General features: G+C 35.2%; 1 pseudogene; it reads left to right on the forward strand.

Moving 5' to 3' along the window:
- The first annotated feature begins 230 nt into the window (after positions 1-230).
- Positions 231-1,215, forward strand: LOC114403231 (annotated as a pseudogene).
- The last annotated feature ends 15,076 nt before the right edge of the window (positions 1,216-16,291 follow it).

The raw sequence follows: 16,291 nt of genomic DNA on the forward strand, positions 1-16,291 counted from the left end.
TCAATTAAATTTATTTCCCAACACACACATCAAATATTCACTTAGTGCATGTGAAATTACAAAACTACCCTTAATACAAAAACTAGTTTAGGTGCCCTAAAATACAAAGGCTGAAAAATGCTATATTTCTAGGGTACCCTACCTACATTATGGAGCCCTAAATACAAGGCCCAAAAATAATGAAATCCTAATCTAATATGTACAAAGATAAGTGGGCTCATACTTAGCCCATGGGCCCAAAATCCATCCTAAGGCTCATGAGAACCTTAGGGCCTTCTCTTGAATCTCTGGCCGAATCTTCTTGGAGTCTTCTATCCAATGCCCTTAGGGGGGTAGGATTGCATCAATAATGTTAATGTTTGTCACAAATTTAATAAAATGAATACTGGTAGAAAACTTAAATTATGTGGATTGCTTTGTAGGTGTTTGAGTGCCGAGAAGATGTTTTGCGTTGGGCTCGATCCGTTGCTCATGAAAAACGGATTTGTGGCGGTGATTTTAAGGTCGGACATAAACATAGGTAGTAGAGGAAGGACTACGTTTGTGTTAATTGGCTGTGAAAGGAGTGGCGAGTATAGGTGTAGGAAAAAAGAATTTATCAAAAGAGACACTCGGACTAGGAAATGTGGGTGTCCCTTCAAGCTTCGTTGCAAGCCAGTGGTTGGAGGAGAAGGCTGGATGGTGAAGTTGACTTATGGAGTGCATAATCATGAATTGGCCAAGTCATTAGTTGGACATCCATATGCAGGGCGATTGACTAAAGTTGAAAAAACACTTATTACTGATATGACGAAGTCCATGGTGAAGCCAATAAACATTCTGCTAACTCTGAAGGATCACAATGCCAATAGTTGTACGACCATTAAACAAATATACAATGCAAAAAGTGCATTCCGTTCTTCCATAAGAGGAAGTGATCTTGAAATGCAACATCTGATGAAGCTTCTTGAACATGATCATTATATTCATTGGCATAGAATAAAGGATGAAGACGTGGTTCATGATATCTTTTGGTGTCACCCTGATGCAGTGAAGTTTGTCAACACATGTAATTTGGTGTTTTTGATAGACAACACCTACAAAACAAACCGGTACAGACTCCCACTGCTCGATTTTGTTGGGGTCACACCGACTGGGATGACATTCTCTGCCGATTTTGCATATGTGGAGGGTGAACGCATTAATAATTTGGTATGGGCTTTACAACGCTTCTGAGGCTTTTTTTTAAAGCGTGATGCCCTCCCTGGAGTTATTGTCACTGACAGAGACCAAGCATTGATGAATGCAGTGAAGGATGTATTCCTTGAATGCACAAATTTATTGTGCAGCTTTCACATAAACAAGAATGTGAAGGCCAAATGTAAATCACTAATTGCGCAAAAAAATGCTTGGGATTATGTCATGATTGCTAGGGATGTCTGACTGATTGTCCTTCAGAACAACAGTTTGATGAATGCCTGAAGAAGTTCGAAATGGCTTGCACACCTTGGTCAATGTTTGTTGACTATGTCAAGGAAACATGGATAATACCACACAAGGAAAAATTTGTTTTTGCCTGGACTAATAAGGTGATGCACTTAGGAAACACAACAACAAACAGGTATGAAACTGTTCAATTATTTCTATTAATATTGACAAATTTATGGAATTGTATTATTGTATATGTTTATTTTTATTTGTGTATCTGAAATGTAGGGTTGAATATGCTCACTCGTCTTTAAAAAGACTGTTACAAAAATAGCATTGGAGACTTATGCAGTGTGAGGGATGCCATGAACAACATGATTACGTTGCAGCACACGGAGATTAAAACATCATTTGAAACAAGTACGCATGTCGTTGGACATGTGTTCAAAAAAACCTTATACAGGAGGCTTCTTGGAATGGTTTCAAGGTATGCTTTAAATCATATTACTGCTGAATTAGAGCATGTTGACTATGCTGGCAAGAATCCCTCAAGTTGTGGTTGCGTGGTGAGAACCACGCTTGGTCTTCCTTGTGCTTGTGAGTTATCCAAATATGTTAGTGGTTGCATCCCACTAGATTCAATCCATATGTTCTGGAGGAGACTCAGTTTTTCTGACCAAGGGTTATCTGAGCCCGAGGTGAGCATCAAGGAAGTAATGGAAACAATATCCAAAAGATTCAAAGAACTTGATGTTTGTGGCAAGTTTACTCTGAAGATTAAACTTTGGGAAATTGCATACCCTAATCAGAATTCGATGTGTCCTCCTCCAGCAAAGGTTAACACAAAGGGAGCACCAAAGTAAGCTATGAGCAGGAACCCAAGGTCAACAAAGTGCGATCCATCTTACTGGGAGTATGTAGATGCCTTTGAATCTATGCAAAATAGCAATTCATCGGTGAGGCGTACTGCATCATCCTTTGAGCAACCGAATCGAAGAAAGATGATGCCCATGTTGGACCAGTTTCAGCCATTTATGCACAACTTCATTGATAAGATTGTTGATGTCAAAGCTGATGGTAACTGTGGATATCGGTCTGTTGCCTGTTTATTAGGTATGGGTCAAGACTCTTGGTCGGTGGTCCGCAACCATCTCCTTAAAGAACTTTCCAAATTCTCATTAGACTATATCAAGCTCTTTGGTGGCACAGAGAGATTTGAGGAATTAAGGATGTCACTACTTGTTGATGGGTTAACCAAGGTATGTAATTTATGTATTTGATTTTTAAGACTTTACTTTGAAATTAAGTTTGACGTGTATATTTGTTTCATTCAGGTGACTATGGATAAGTGGATGGATATAACAAACATGGGACATGTCATTGCATCAAGGTATAACGTAATCGTTGTATCCTTGTCTAAGAAACAAAGCACGACATTCTTTCCTCTTAGAAGTCAACCGCTGGTAAATTCTTTATTGCATCATATAATTTGTATCGGTCATGTGTATGACAATCATTTTGTTGAGGTACATTGTAGATATTAAGTGTTTTTTTTTATAATTATGCAATAAGTTTTGTAGGATTGAGTTAACACTTTTTTTGCATGTACAACAGGTTTATTTAAAAGAACATTGTCCCTTACCGTCTGTAGCATTGTTATGGTCTAGCAATTGTCATCCGCAGGCGAAGTCGTGGCCAAATCCATATATTTGCAGAATGCAGCATTACAAGAGCTTCGTGATGTTCAAGAGAGACTATGTTGACATAAATGATGATTGAACATGTAATTTATAATGACTAATCGTTTTGAATTGGATATTCACATTTATGTGTCTTTGTATATTTGTTATGTCCACAACAAAATTATTACTTAATTCTAAAAAAACATGTATGATATATCGTTGTCTGAGTTGACAACACATTGTGAAACAACGTGTATGATAAATTTTTGTCTGCATTAACATAAAGCGCGTGAAAGGACCTTGCACAGCATGACTACCCATGCAGATCTGATGCAAGCTAAAGCATGTCACGTCATTGGTGTAGTTGACAACACATACAGAAAGCATGTGCATGCGTATTTTTAATCTTTATAAAATGCAACACTGATATTAAAACTCATCTATATATATGAAACAACCTAACACTGTAAAAAACCACAAGTTTCAATCGTAACCCAACTCTTACAAAAAAACTATGGCATTCTTGGGAGAGACAATCAGTCAGACAGTTGTGAACTCCACATTAGGTTTTATTTTTCCAAATGAATCTATTGTTCACAACGACAGTGGTGTTTCCTTTCAAGCTTCCACTCCAGTTTCCATTCGAGTACCTAACAGGTGTGATTTTGAAACGTTAAAAACTACAATACACAATACCCTTAAGCTAACCGACAAGCAATTTTTGGATGAAATTTACTACCGGTAGCCTTTCACATATGCAGGTAATCAATTTCGGTTTCAATGTATGTAACTAAAAGATGATGCTGATGTTAACATAATGTTAATGTGTAATCATGAATTTTTGTTTGTTGGTCCGTTTGAGTTATTATGTAGCATTGCTAGAACCCCAGATGGTATTTTAAACTTACTTCAAGCTACTATGACCCCTACTCATGATGCCCTGCTATATTTTTTTTTTTGCTCAGCAAAAATAATAAAGTATATTAATTGAGTACCAGAGGTACTAGGAATACATATTGCAGTCCAAATTTGGTCCCATGACAATTGGCATATTCATTAGACCAAGAATATGAACTATATATAGAGTATTACAGAAATCCTTAGTACTAGAAAAATGCTGTAATATTCTATCCTACTCTATTGAGAAACCCTGCTCTAACATTGGAAGACCAGTAGTTATAGTGGGTGTTGAAATCCTTTTCCAAGTTTGTAAGCCATGTCCATAATAAGAAAATTGCATCATCTAGGATTCTGTTAGCATTGAGTGAACCATTGGAGAAGATAATGCCATTTCTTTGCTTCCAAATGGTCCATGTCAGTGCCAACCACCACCATTTCCATCTGGTAGACCTCATTCCCTCTGTCACTCCGTGTATGTGTTGGAGGAAATGTTGTCTTGGGTGATTTGGGAAGGCACTAGACAGATCTACCCAAGACAAGGATTCCCACCATACTGGAATTATCTTGTGACAGTGAAAAAATAGATGACCTGCGCTTTCCTCCACCTCGCTGCAGAATGGGCATGTTGCATCTTCAACCTGAATCTATCGCGTTCGCAAGTTTGCTCTAGTTGGTAGTCTATCTCTAATTAACCTCCACACAAATATAACAATCTTAGGCGGCAGCTTAAGCTTCCATAGCTCCTTAAATGCTCCATCCTGTTGGTGTTCAACTATTTCCCCCCTTAACACATAATTAGCAGATTTTGCCGTGTATTGCCCACTCGGTTCTGCCTTCCACTCCCACTTATCACCTATGTGCGGCTGAATTGGGTGATGTGCAACCTCCGATAGGAATGAAACCGCCATCTCTATTTCATTATCAAACAATGGTCTTCTCCACCTAAAATCCTATTCCCACCCCACGTCTTTGAAGGCCCCCATGTGTTGAATACTCTGGTTTTGCTGTGTAGAGATACTAAACAGCCTAGGGTATCTTGCAAGTAACGTGTCCTCTTCACCCATCCATCTATCCTCCCAAAATTTAAACTTGTCCCCACTTCCAACCCTCCATGATGTTGTAGAATTCATTATGTGTTCGTATTGTGGGTGATTAAACATAAGCTTTAAATCCCTCCACCATGCTGATTCACCCCTTCCTGAAGTTACTTCACTTAAACCCCTTCAACCCTCATATTTTGAGACCAATACATTAGCCCATAGCTCCTCCTGGCTCTGAAATAAACTCCATCTCCATTTGCCCAATAGTGACACGTTAAAAGAATTAATGTCTTTGACTCCCAGCCCCTCAGCTTCTTTTGGCAAGCACATTGTTTCCCATTTTACCCAAGCTATTTTACTTTGCTCATGATCCCCACCCCATAGGAGCCTTCTCTGTATTCTCCCTAGCTTGTCCACCACCTTCTTAGGCACCCTGAAAAAAGATAAAAAGTAAATAGGAATGGACGTTAGCATTGACTTTATGAGAGTCACTCTCCCCCCAAAAGACAAGTGTCTCTGCTTCCATTTTGCTAACTTTCTCTCACACTTAGATATGATAGGGTCCCATGTCTGAGATGATCTCGGATTTGCTCCAATAGGAACACCAAGGTATGTGAAAGGGAATGTCAATGAACTACAATTGAGGTATTCAGCGGCAACATTTTCCCACCCATCTGACACTCCAAAAGCACCAAACCCACTTTTAGCAAAGTTGATTTTGAGGCCTGATACAAGTTCAAAAGCCCTCAACATTGCTTTGATTGCTCTAACATTTTCCATCGATGCCTCCCCAAAAAAGATTATGTCATTCGCATACTGAAGCAGGCTAATTTTCACCTTGTTTTTACCACATAGAAATCCCCTAAACAGCCCCTTCTTAATAGCTTGGGACATCATTCCACTAAGTGCCTCTGCCACCATATTGAAGAGGAGAAGAGATAATGAATCTCCTTGTCTAAGCCCTTTCTGAGGTAAGAACTGTGCCGAAGGGCTACCATTCACCAAAACTGAAATGGATGTTGATGTCAAACAACCCTCCATCCATTGGATCCATTTCGAACAGAAGCCCATTCTTTTCAACATATAAATTAGGAATCCCCAACACAATGAGTCATATGCCTTCTCATAGTCCACTTTGAACACCAGACATGGTTTTTGGCATCTTTTGGCTTCGTCAACCACTTCATTTGCAATCATCACATTATGTAGCATGTGCCTGCCTTCTATGAATGTTGATTGCCTTTCATGTATGATAAAAGGCATAACCTTCTTCAATCTGTTTGCAAGTATCTTCGCAACTATCTTGTATGTGCATCCTATCAATGATATAGGTCTGTAATCACTCAACATTTGAGGGTCCGGCACCTTGGGGATCAGGGCTATGAAAGATGCATTCAACCCTTTTGGAAAAATTCTGTTGACATGGAATTCATCCAAGAATCGAAGGATGTCAGGCTTGATGCTATTCCAAAATTGCTTGATGAATTTGAAATTTAATCCATCCGGCCCCGGGCTCTTGTCACTCCCACACTCCCATACAGCTCTTTTTACCTCCTCCTCTAGAAAACACCCCACCAGAGTATCATTTTGCTGACTACAATAGTCTGGAAGCGCAACCCATCCAATGTAGGTCTTTTAATGTCAGTTTCTTGAAACCGCCGTTCAAAGAACAACCTGACTACCTCTTTGACTACCACTAGTTCCTCCGACCACACCCCATCAATCATCAGCCCATTCAGGCAATTATTTCTTCGACTGGCATTTATCAGTAGGTGGAAATATCTAGAGTTACAGTCACCTTCTTTCATCCATCTGGACCTCGCCTTCTGCCTTAGTAACGACTCATGTGATTGAGCCGCCACCCATAGATCCTCCTGAAGCTGCTTCCTTATCATCAACTCCGAGTGGGATAATTGCCTGTCCTCTGTGGCTTCTTCCAACTTATTTAAATCTTCTTGAATCTTCATGTATTTCTTAGAAGTATCCCCGAATTGCTCTTTGTTCCCCTGCTATATTACAATGGGAGGTGAAACATGTCACACCAAAATGAGTTTGTTGGTTACTCGTTCACAGGAAAAAATCCCAAAAAGTTTGACATTCCCATCGGATGTACCATGGATGAACTGAAGGATTTGATCAAGCAAGTTGCGCTTACTGGGATTCCCCCTTATGGTATTGATGAAACACAAATGGTAAGACGATTGTTTTTTTGGAAACCAAGTCACCATGAGTATTCAGAAAAAAGTTATAAAATTTGAAATAATTGAACTCAAAACCAATGATGACGTGATGAAGGTGTTGATTAAGTCTAACTACTGGAAAAAGATTGGGCCAATAAAAATTTTAGCTATTTTCAGTAAACTTGTACCGGAAATGGAAGACAAGTTGTCCTTGTCGCAAAATTAGCATGAGTTAGTTGTAGTATTTGATGCAAATTTAATTTCGTTCGACTATGTTGAAGTTAATGTACTGTTTGAATTCATGTATCGCATAATTGTTTTTTTTTTTTTTTGGAAATGGAAGATGAGTTGTCGTTCTCTGTTAAATTTGATTTTATTTTAAATATAAAAAAAATAACTACAACAACCGAAAAAATAACAATTAATTATTTAAACTCGAGTAGTTCATTTTTTTTTACAGAAACTACTATAAAATTAAAATTTAATTAAAATACATTTTGTCATCAATTAAAAATAATTTAATATTGAACTAATTAAAAATATTTAACAAAGTACATTTAACTGTGATGCAAAATATGGAAATGAAGAAAATAACTAAATTATATGAGTCAATTATTAATTTAATATGCTTTATAATGCTTCAAATGAGAAGGTTTTATTTTTTAGTCTCTCAAATTAGAAGGCTTTATTTTTTAGTCTCCTAAAATAAAATATAAATGTTACGCCTAACTATAAAATTATAAAATATAAATACGGATTTTTATCTGAGGAGAGAAATTAAAAAAAAAATATTTTTTTTAATTTGACAGAATAAAATTATAAAAAAAAATTTAATTAGAATTTTTTTAAGCATGTGTGTCCATGTTTTCAACTTCTTTATTTCAATTTCCATTTTTTGTTTAATTTATTCTTTTCTACACCCTTTCCACAAATAATTCAAAATTAGATTCATTAAATTAGTTGTAAGACTCAAGATTTTGTGGTTCTTAATAAATTTAATCCAATGAAAAAGTTGTGTTATAACATTTTCTAACTAGAAATATCTACTTTTTACTCTTTAAACATCTTAAATAAATCTCACTACAACCCATCATTATTTTTACTCTTAACAACTTGAACAAATTACCACTCTTAACAAATTACTCTTACGCATAATTATAAAATTATAAAATATAAATACGGATTTTAGGCCTCTCCCTTTCACAAAAAAGAAAATAATTTTATTTCAACACACTACTAATAAAATAATACATGTAGTGTAAAAGATATCCTATATTGTTATTTTATTCAGAAACTTCATATATATATATATATATATAATAAATTTATTAATTTTTATAATAATTATATTTAAAGTTATATTAAAAATTACTTTTTATTAGTTGGTAAACTAAGTTAACTAGACCATTTTAATAACACGCGTGTATATAGACACAAATGTAAAATATGAGATAACATTCTAGGTTTTTTATTTGATAGAATAAAATTATAAAATTTTATAAGCTAGATTAGGCAAAGGGAATACACAATCAATGGAAATAAATAAAACTAACATTACTAATGGAAATAAATAAAACAAACATTACTAATGAAATGGGTTCAAGTACAATATCTGTATATACATCGAATATCAATATAAAATATGTAAATAAATTACGTCTGATCCGTGCGCCGCCTGCGTCGAGACCTAACATATACTAGCTGATCCTGTGTGATACTCCTGGCCATCCTGAGGCATTCTTCGATATCCTCATGTGTCAATGAGCCTCAGAATAATTAAGAATGGGGGGTTGAATTAATTATTCCTAAACCTTTACTAATTAAAAAATTACTCTTCTAAGGCTTTTACTAAGTTGTTAAGAGAATAAGGAGTAGAAGAGAAGCTTAACAGAAAGTAAAAGCGGAAATTAAATGCACAGTGGAAAGTAAAAGAGTAGGGAAGAAAGAGACAAACACACAAGAGTTTTTATACTAGTTCGCCAATAACCCGTGTCTACATCCAGTCCCCAAGCGACTTGCGGTCCTTGAGATTTCTTTCAACCTTGTAAAAATCCTTTTACAAGCAAAGATCCACAAGGGATGTACCCTCCCTTGTTCTCTTTGAACCTAGTGGATGTACCCTCCACTAGAACTGATCCACAAGAGATGTACCCTCTCTTGTTCTCAGTCAACAACCCAAGTAGATGTACCCTCTACTTGTAGCACAAAGGATGTACCCTCCAATGTGTTAAGACAAAGTTCTCAGGCGGTTAAACCTTTGAAACTTTGTGAATGGGGATACAAAAGAATTCTCAGGCGGTTAGTCCTTTGAAATCTTTTGTATAAGGGAAAGGGAAGAATCAAAAGAATTCTCAGACTGTGTCGTTTTGAATTCTTTGACAAGGGAGAAGGGAGACACAAAAGAATTCAGGCGGTTAGTCCTTCGTTCTTTTATGTGAAAGAATGTGACTCTTCACATTTGAATTTGAATTTCAGCGTTCAAAGGCACTGGTAATCGATTACCAAAAAATTGTAATCGATTACAGCCTTTTGAAATTAATTGGAACATTGTAAATTCAGTTTGAAAACTTTTTCAAATCCATTTTGCTACTGGTAATCGATTACAACAATCTGGTAATCAATTACCAGAGAGTAAAAACTCTTTGGTAAACATGTTTTGAGAAAAACCATGTGCTACTCAATTTTTGAGAAAACCTTTTCATACTTATCTTGATTAAGCCTTCTCTTGATTCTTGAATCTTGAGTCTTGAATCTTGAAGTGTTCTTGATTCTTGATTCTTGAATTCAACTTTCCTCTTGAATCTTGAAGTGTTCTTGATTCTATCTTGAACATCTTGAACTTATTCTTTGATTGACCTTTGAGCTTTTTGTCATCACCTTTGTCATCATCTTTTGTTGTCATCTTTGTTATCATCAAAACATCTTTGAATCACTCTTGATTCACCATGAAGCTTTGCTTCTACAACTTCAACTCAGGATGCTCCTGAATTGAAGTATAAAGGAACACAAAATTCGTTAAAATCATCATTTAAAGGAAAACTAATTTCAATCATAAAGTATAATTAACAAGTAACTAAAAATAAATATTATAAATACCTCTCCCGTCCATATGTTGCAAGCAACGTGATCCGCATACTGGATCAGCACGGATGGGTTGCTCGGACCACCCGGAAATCCCTCATGCTCATCCTCATCAGCTTGCACCTGTGTCTGCAGGAATGTCTGCCCCAGTGTCCTCTACATCAGCTGGTGCCATCGGGTCATCCGAAAATAAGTCATCCTCTACATCTGGTGCAGGGACCACTGGCTCATCATGCGCCACAGTCACAGGTACTCGCTGCCTCCGTGCGGATGTTGTAGGCCGTCGACGCTGCGGAGCCTTATCAGAATCATCACGATCTAATCCTCTAGCAGTAATGTGACCTAAGGCACAACCTAATCCTCTGGTCCTAACCATGATCTGCAAATCAGTACTGCAAATTCCATCACTGATTTCATTCACTCAAATTTCATTGGTCTAACGCAAATTTCATCGACTCAAAGACATGCAAGTTATCAGGATTTCATTGGCTGTAGGGCTGTCATTCAGTCTATTATTTATTTGCAAAGTTGTCGGCATTACATTTATGTATTTGAAAAGTTTAGTTTAAATGTGTATTTTTTAGAAATTTTAGACAATTAAAAATCTATCAAACCAACCAGAATATATGCCATTCCTCGTACATTTATAATACTACATGTATTAGAGGTATGCACCATATTCACCAAGCAGAATATATGCCATTCCTCTTACAATTGGTAGTGGCTCAGTTCCTAGGGTTTCCTTTGAGAGGAACAATTCTTGAGTTTGCAAGTACGTGGTATATATGGTCCTATGCCACCTAGTTCCATTTTCCTAAGCAAGAAAGAAAGAAAGTACCAATGGTGGGGGAGAGGTCATTGATGGAGTTAGAGTTGGAGATGAAGCTGAGAAGAAGACTACTCTTGCCAACACCAAAATCACCAATCAACAAAACCTTAAAGTAGTAATCGTAGTTGCTACTTTCAACTTTTGAAGCAGAACCCATGTTTTCTTTCTTTCTTTTTGTAGCTTCCAAACTGACCAAGGTTTTTTAAGTTAAGGTTTTTTAAGTTTCTCTCTAAATTTAAAACTCTTTAAAATATGGTTTTTTTTTTACAGATTTAAAATGTATTTTTTTAGCATGGACAATGACTGATTTTTTATCCTAGATTAAATAAATATTTCGATATTCTTAACTAATTTTTTTCCTCTAATATTATTTACCTATAATTGAGGGCAATCAGATAAATATGAAGGCATACTTACATGTGACTATAGCTTTGGTTAGCTTCTTTATACTGTTTTCAGGTATGAATAAATCTAACCAGGAATGCATTTCACATGGATAAGGATTTGTAACAGATTTTGGGTACCCATGGTACCATGATAATATATATTTTGTTTGCTTTTTTTATATATAAAAAAATATCTATTTATCCACATTTCACTAAAAATGTTTTATGCAGACATGTTTGTCCTAATCATGTTACTTTTGAACTTAATTTGCTGAGGTTGTCTGGGTGTTTGAATCAGTTTTTCGATACAACATTCAGTTCTAAGTGGCAATTACAAAAAAGGCAATTACATATTTGCATTAAATCAAATTGAAACAATTGATATTCTCCAAAATGACACTATTTATCAAATATTTAGCATACATTCAGAGGTGATCCTAATAACCAAAATTCCTAATTTAAAAAACAAAACTCACAATGTATCAAATATTTGAAAATTTTTAAAATGAAGATGTGAGTCTTACGGATCAAGTTGATCCATAAACTATCTTTGAGTAGTTTACGGATTAAGTTGATCCGTAAGCATCTTTCGGATCAACTTGATCCGTAACATGCTTACGGATCAACTTGATCCGTAACACTCACATCTCCACTTTCAGATCAGCATTCTACACTATCGCTGGCAACAATGGTGGAAATGATAGGGTCACGACGCATACCTCGACGGTGGACAATGACGAAGCTCCCTCGACAGTGGAAAGCGGCGTTGCTCTTCGCGGAAGCCTCCTCAATGCACCACGACAACCTCCTATTCACGGCAACAATGGTGGCAAGATCCTCAACGAAGAAGAAGAAGAACCTCTTCCCGCAACCTCCTCTTAACGGCAATGAAGAAGAAGAAAACGGAAACGGTCGGTGACGTGAGAGAGTCTCGCGTTAATGCAGGAAGAAGAAGCAAAAAGCCTGTGAGGAAGAACAGAAGAAAACCGTAGGAAGAAGAAAAGGAAACGCAGGCAGGGCGGGAGAGAGAGAGAGTCTCGGGTTAATTTTTAAAAAAATAAGTGAGGGGTATTATGGCCTTTTCACTACAAGTGCTGGGTGCACCTAGCAGCACTCCAACATTCGCAGCTTCATAAGCTCTATGTTGAACCATCCTAATAATTGACGACCCATTAGAAGTGGTCGTGTATCTTGATTCATCACACTGGTGGCACAAAGGATAGAGGGAAGCATTCAACATGACTCATCTTGAAAAAAATTAGTATTCTTTTGAACTTAGGATGGAAATCAAACAAAATTAATGATAATGTTTCCATATCCCGACTACAAAATATTAGGTTTGCTATACTTTTTTACGATTTTTTTAGTATATAACATCTGGGTGTAAGATGGAAATTTAAGAATGGAAGTTTAAGATAAAGAATATTATATATTGAATTAAAACTAAGATAATCATGTTAAAAGTATATAGTAATTGAGAAATATAGTTGACTTGGAAATGAAATAGTATTGTCAACGTATAGGGCCGAAAATGATGGTTTTGATGCGCAAGTTGAGGGGAAAGAAAATATTGAAGTGGTTTGATCAGGGTGGGATTTTTTCAAAAATTTCTTTAGGGAAAAAATAGAAGGGATGGAAAGGAAGGATATTCTTCTTTTGCCCTTTACTTAAAAGCTTAAATACACCATCCAAGTGCATTTTTCACGCGTTTGTTCCTCTCCTCCTTCTCCTCTGCGAAGCTCTCGTTCTCTCGTGATGTGTTTTGAATCAGTGGCTCCTCCGCATACGTAGTTTCTCCTCCGCGAGTCTCCCTCCTTTATTGCCGTGAGTAGTGTTGCATCGTCGATGGTGAGTTTTTATTTTTTGGACTCTGTATGCACAATACGGATTGACAATCTATATGGATCATAATGGAACGATGACCTCAACCTCCAACAAACCCGTGAATGGTGTAATAACAAAACGAAACAGGAATGAACCAATAAGAAGAAAGAAAAGGTAAATTGGGAATTAATGAAAAAGACTGAGTATAGAAGAAATTTGTCTGGTGCATAAAGCAAAGACCACATTTTGATTGGTTTGGTTTCCTATTTGCTGCCTTAAGATGTTGAAAAAACATCAACGCCAGAGCAGAGAATGGGAGAAGTTGAGAGCTTTGTGCTAGAATCAGGAAAGAACTAAAGTTTGTACCAATAGAAAATAATTCTTACCTTGAAAATAAAAGGAAATAAAAAAGAATAGATAGGGGATAAGGTTATCGAAGTCAAGGTCCAACCATTCAAAAATATAATTTCAATGGCGCATTTGATCAAACAACATTGGTAAATCGCAAATTTGGTTCCCCTGGGAACCATTACTCACATGGCAGAATGAAAATTAGACACAAATCATATGTTAGCACAATCTCCATATCCCATCAACCATATCAAGATAAAATATTCCAATGTTTAGAAAAGTGGAAAATAAGCTACAATAAAAAAAAACTTCAGAAACAGGAAATGAAATTCGGTGTAGCCTTGAAGAGTGAATAACATTAACATTATCGAATAAAACACATTAAGCAAAAAAATAAAATTCATTGTTGCTTTGTCAGGAACCATATAGAGTGCTAAAGAAGGATCACTTTCCACACACCAGGGTCAATGAGGCAAGGAAAATTTCAGAAGGAGCAATCACTTGGTTGACTGCTGAGGAATTGCTCAGCGTAGGATAGGTTGGCGATAGTCATTAAATAGCGATCGGGATTGTCAAAAATAAAAAATGAGATGAATTAAGAAGACAATTACAAAAAGAAGGGGAGGTGAGAAAGTTGAAGATTAAGACAAAGAGGAAAAAGACGTGAAAGGGAGAAAGATATTAACCTTTGTCATCCATCATGCGACACCACCATCTTTAGCAGGGATCCTCTACAAACTGACAATCTCTTTAACATCGGTTCATGTGGAATCGATTTCATAACTTCTATTTTTTTTTTATATTTTTCATAACGTGATTTTAAAAAATATATATATTATGAGTTATTTCTTTTAAATTGTTGAAACTGAAAATAATTTTTAGTTTGAGAAGAATTTGTATTATTTTTGTTATTTCTTTTAATTTTATTTATAGTTTAAAATGAAATAAAAATGATTTAAAAGAAAGTGTTGTTAAAAAATAATTTTAAGATAATACTTCTACTAAATTATTTCATTGCTTATTCCTATGTATTTTCATATTCATAATGTTTTGAGTAATGATATTTTTTATTTTTGTAGATTATAATATGTTTTACATAGATTTTTCTCAATGATTTATGAGTCTATTGTCCAATACAAAAAAAATAAACTTATATAAAAACTTTAATATAAAATAGATCTATAAATAAGTTAATAGACTAAATTAAACTTAAATGAAACTTAAAAATAAAATCTATAGCATATAATACAACTTTTTAAAGTAATTTCTTTCATATTCATAATTTTATTGTGTGTCTATCTCTTTTAAATCACTTGTTTATTTTTATTTTCATCTTTAAATTAAATTTTAATATTTTTATAGTTAAAAATAAACTTATATAAAAATTTTAATTATTCATTATAAAATCAAAATATAATTTATTTATTTAAATATATGTTTGTTTATTATGACTTATTAAAAATATTTATTTATTATATTTTTAAATTAAATATAAACATTTAGCTTATTAAAAATAAGTAAAAAAATAGAAATGGTAATAAAAAGAAAAAAAGAATCTAAAAAATGAGCAAAAGAAGATAAAAAAATATAGCAACAAGTTGAATTGAACTAAAATATTTAAATTATAAAATATATATAAAATCACCAACAATAGAATAAAATATTTAAATTTGAAACAATAAACAAAAATTTGAAAATACAAAGAATACGACATAAATTTAATGTTGTTGGCTTGAGCCTACACGGTGAAGGAATATTTTGTTTGAATGACCTGGGACGTGACACACGGAACATTGCTTTGGTTGACCTGATTCTCGAATACCGATTTAGGTGTGTATAAGAGAGGACACATAATGACCCTTAAAATTTCTTTTCTTGTTTGGATTGGGGCAAATCATTGATGGTCAATACACTTAATTGCACAATTCTAGAAACAATCATTTGTATATGTTGGAGACACTTTCCAATGTATATACAAAGATGTATGTAGTTCCTGTACTCATGGTGAGCATGCTCACAACCATCAACAACATGAGAATAAGGCATGCATAATTTCTAGAATTTGCTAGTCACACCACGTTTCTTCCAACTTTATCGTGAAATCTCCAATAGGTTGAACCTCTCTAGGGTTTATTGTCTACTGGACCAAGAACTATGTGTCATGTCAATGGAACTCAAGAGCAATGTGAGCCTTTGCCTTTCTTCGTACGACTTCGATGGCTTTGTTAAGTACTTGCGTATAAACTTGGCCAGATGCAAACATTGCTATGGCTTCTCTCCCTCTATTGTTGAACCATGCATTACACTTTAGAAATTTTGATTTTACAAGCACACTTATTAACAGATTTCTTGATTTCTTGAGTATCGAGTTAATCAACTCAACAAAATTGGTGGTCATGTGCACGTATTTTCGGCCACCATCCAATGTGAGAGTCCATTTTTCTTGTGGAATCTTGTAAGGCCAATTAATTGTTCGATGAACATCTGCCTCCTCCCTCAGAATTTTGTAGTAGCAATTGAACGTAGGATACACTACTAAAAAAACACTCTTTTACGATGCACTTCTTAAAAAATGAACTGGTGGCATTTTTGTAATTATCGAACTAAAAAA

This window comes from Glycine soja, chromosome 20 (assembly GCF_004193775.1).
Source record: "Glycine soja cultivar W05 chromosome 20, ASM419377v2, whole genome shotgun sequence".
Classification (NCBI taxonomy): domain Eukaryota; kingdom Viridiplantae; phylum Streptophyta; class Magnoliopsida; order Fabales; family Fabaceae; genus Glycine; species Glycine soja.